General features: G+C 33.3%; 1 non-coding gene across 1 annotated transcript; it reads left to right on the top strand.

The window, feature by feature from the left end:
- The first annotated feature begins 3,721 nt into the window (after nt 1-3,721).
- On the top strand, nt 3,722-3,828 carry LOC116632549. Its single transcript, XR_004299464.1, has one exon. It is a non-coding gene; the product is annotated as a U6 spliceosomal RNA (small nuclear RNA).
- The last annotated feature ends 670 nt before the right edge of the window (nt 3,829-4,498 follow it).

A 4,498-nucleotide genomic window follows, 5' to 3' on the forward strand; every position in this document is an offset into this window, starting at 1 on the left:
TAGGCAGAAACAAGTGTCTATGTTGTCTTTAAATTTAGAATATAAAAAGATGATCTAAAATGATAGCTATCCTGCCAATATATTTCCACAAGATCCATTTTAAAAAAAAAGCCATGATAAAAAATATGTGTTGAATGCATAAATCATACTGACTATTAAATGTAAGTAAAGGTACATAGTTATTTTCTCACCGTCTTTTCTGAATCTCTTATTCAATATGCATATGATTAGGAGCTAAAATTAATCATGAAATATATTACCTACTTTATGAGAACTATAAATCAAAGGGAAGTGACTCTTTCTTATCAGAAAGAAATGAAAAAAATCATGTATTACCTTCAGGCTAAGTGTTTCCACTCCAGAAATATAGTAGGCCATATCTTATCTCCAGTTAGAGATAAGAAGTATTTTAATATCCAAAGTCTTATTGTTGTTTATTAGTTTCCAAAATGCAAATTGATAAAGGTCATCATTAAATAAAAGAAAATTGACTTCTTCCTCTTCTTCTATATAGAAGGAAGACCTTTAGTGGACAAGGTATAGAGACGACCGAGACACACATTCAGGGTAACGCCCTCGCTCAGTATACACAGATGTATTTGATGGAGTAGAAATATACTCTACCAAAGAAATGAAGCCAGACTTCATGTCCTTTAGATGTTTTGAGGAACAGACCTGAAGAGACCTTAGCAATAGTTAATGGTTTACAATCTTCTTTAATAACTCAAGCTGGTTCCACAGTGCCTTCAACCACAAGGGACATAAAAATTTCCCTGAGTGTAAACAGTCTGCTTTAGAGAAAGCAGGATTCTTTTAACTGTAGTTTAGTTTACTTTCAAGCCAATCTAGTGAATCTTAGGAGAATGAGAATACAATATCATGCTTTTTTCCTAGTTAAAATGATTCTATAGAAGGTTAGTATCCATGTTCAAAAATGGTATCTTTCTGCTTGATTAATATTGCCTGGAAAATAACTGATTGAAGAAGTCGAAAAATATCAAAAAGATAGTCAAACTATTCAGGAAAAACACTTTTGTTTTAAAAAGGACAACTAACAATACAAGAGGATGGCTTCATTAAACACATCAATAACATGCTAAAGGCCCAGCTGTGGTCCTTGTACTGTGCGCCAAAAGGCATTCAGAGGTAACAAATGACATTATGTTTTTAATATTAGTGTAATCTGGATTTAGTACTAGCTACATTGATTTGAGAAAGCATTCAACATACATTCCACATACCTTTTACTTCCCCCCAATTATCTTTCTATATTGTTCTTTCAAAAAGGATATATTCTGGGTGAATATTAGATTCCAACAATAAAATACTCTTTGCATTTTTTCAAATTTCACATTGAGAAACTTACTACAAAAGAAGAAAAAAAAAAAGAAGACCTAAGAAGTTTGCTGTTTTGTCTTCAAATTAAGCTTCAGTTAGAACCATTGCTCCAAGTGTATGTCATTAACAATAAATGGAATTGATAATAAGGCCCTGTTGTGTCATGAGGCTCCTGCTTAGGGTTTATTAGCTTTTCAATAGTTTTGTTTTCTATTTAGATACAATTTAGAAATTTTCTGCTTTAAATAGCACAACTTTAGCAATACATAGGGAGTTTAAATTTTTGAATGCAAAGTACATATCTTTACATAATAAAATAATTCATGGAATGCCATAATTTTATGCTGCTTAAAAAGTTTGAAAAGATATAATATTTTTAAAATATTTTAATGGAAAACTCTTATCCTTTAAAAAGTAGAGAAAATAGTATAATATACTCCTATGTAGTTATCATCCAGGATCAAAAATGACCAATTTATGGTCAATCTTTTTAAATTGATACTCCACCAACTTCTATATTATATTGAAACAAAACCCATAAATCATATTATCTGTAAATATTATAGTCCATAATATAATTTAAATGTCATCTCTTTCAAGGCTTTTTAAAATCCTAACAGAATTCATAGAATTTTTCAGAAATATAGGACATATGCATATATATATATATGGCAAATATTTATACAAATATATGTATATAGGGCATATATATAATTTAATGAATAGGAGAGGGTCCAAGATGGCGATGCAGAAAGATCATCAACTCACCTCTTCCACAAACACACCGAATGGACGCCTACATATAGAGCAATTCCTACTTAAGAAGAACTGAGGACTTACTGAATAGCATCTGCACCCCAAAGGGTAGAGGAACCTCATGGAATCAGCAAAAGATGAAGACAGGGTAACTACAGGAACCCCAGTTCCGGAGAGTGTGAACTGCAGTGGGGAGAAATAGTACTGAGTGACTAGGAGCAGATTTGTCTGCCTTGGGGCATAAAAAAAAAAACAAAAACAACTAGCTGCGGTTTAAAAGGGCAACTAGAATTTAAAGGGACCAGCCCTTGAGTGTCTGTAGGAGTCCTTCAGAATGCTCTCCATGGTCAGAGGGGCTGGTGAACCCCATTGTTTATGTTCCCCCTAGGTCACCTAGGATAATTTCTGGTATATAGTAAAATATTAAAATATTTTTAAATACAACAATTTCAAAATCATAAACAAGAGTATCGTTTAATATATTACTAATGTAACATATCAAACTACCTACATAATAAAAGAAAATTGTATTTGGCTGATTAACAGTATTCACAAATTTAAGTTACTTTGACAAAGAAGAGGAGAGATAACGTATTGATATTACAACTTCTGCTCAAGATGTCAGATTAAAGCCACATCACAAGACTTTCTTCTTAATTCTAACATACAAATACCACATAAATATATTGGACATGGACATACAATTTGAGGTTTAGGCACCTATTTTAGGAATGAACTTAAGGCAGTAAGACCGGTTCTTGATGAAGCACTAAAACAGATTTTGTTTGCTTGTTTGTTTACATGTCAGAGAGCCTGACAAAAGAGAAACCCTGACATACGCTGTCCATCACAAATAGGAAAAAAAACTTTGCCCCTGCTGGCAGAGACACAGAGTGGGCACAGCCAAAAGTAAGTTAGCAGTCCCAAATCTTGACTGGAAAAAAAAAGAAAAAAAAAAAACAACATGAATTTTTTTTAAGTAATATGGATGTTAGAAAACCAGGCATTATGCACGTAGAAGTACTGGGTCCCAAATAAAATTAACCTGTTAAACTCAAACTGAGAAACTAATATAAAACTGGTCTTTAACCAGTCCACATGACCCTGGCTAAAACAAAATAAAAATATTCTACAAGGACAACTGCTTAACCTAAGACACAGGTATAACAGATTTTCAAAGAAAAAAACGCCTACCGATTTGACATCCACAGGAAAAATCTACAAAACACATGAGAATCCACTACTATGAGACAACACAAACAAGAGAATAGCTAAAAATTTAAAGATGATGAGGACTTTATGATTTAAACTTCTAAAGAAAAAGAAATAGAATCTATAAAATAACAAGGGGAGTTTAAAGGAAATGCCAAGAATAAAACAGAAACAGTAAACTTGGAAAATGTGGTCTTTAAAGAAAACACTAGATAGACTAGAAGGATGACCAGGCTGATGTACCACATTGGAAGATAAAGTTACAAAAAATAAATTAGAACATGTCATGGGGGGAAAACAGTGGGTGATAATTTAGAAAATTAGTTTTAAAAAATTAGTTTTACGGAGACTTGAGGCCATCACTTCCACTCTGATGGAGTAACTGGGCCTCCTACAATAAAGAATGAGAAAATAGGTGCTTGCTTCAGCAGCACATATACTAAAATTGGAACGATACAGGGAAGATTAGCATGGCTCCCGTGCAAGGATGACACGCAAACTCGTGAGGCATTCTGTATTAAAAAAAAAGAATGAGAAAATAGGACAAAATACATGAAACATGTGTTTTCAAACACAGGATTTCCCAACTGGAAAATAGCAGCACAGGACTGTGATTCCTAAGAGAAGGAAGATAACTGGAGTCTTAAAATCAGCCCAGCTTCCCTAAGGAGGCACCTTCCATATTGTGACGCAGGAAGAGCTAATGGAAACAGACAATAGCAGCCTGTCTGTGTTCAGTCAGACACATACATAAAAGGGGCTGGAATTTGAGGGGCAAAGTACAAGATAAGAGCTAGTTAAACACAAGAGTTCCATAAATTTTCATAAAGGTTTCTTTGAATCTGTTGTTAAAGCATGGGATGCCTAGAATGAAACTTCTAGGAGCTAGGAAGAGAACCAGTACTGAGTTGGATGGGTAGAGGGTGGTACTGAATAATTCCTAAATAATCACATGTTGGGATAAGAGATGTTTAAATTCTGATCATCCAGAATGCAAAGAAATAAATACCTGGGGCATTCAAGGGAGACCTCTAAAGGTTTACAAATTAATTTGCAAATAAATAAACTACTGGTCAAAACAAACTTCAACAGTCTTTAAAGGATAAAAAAGACAAAGAAAAAAGAAAACTCTAAAATAAAACTTATAATGTCCAATACCCAACCCCAAAATTATGAAATACACAAAGTAGGA

The sequence above is a fragment of the Phoca vitulina genome, unplaced genomic scaffold (genome assembly GCF_004348235.1).
Source record: "Phoca vitulina isolate PV1807 unplaced genomic scaffold, GSC_HSeal_1.0 scaffold6, whole genome shotgun sequence".
NCBI lineage: Eukaryota > Metazoa > Chordata > Mammalia > Carnivora > Phocidae > Phoca > Phoca vitulina.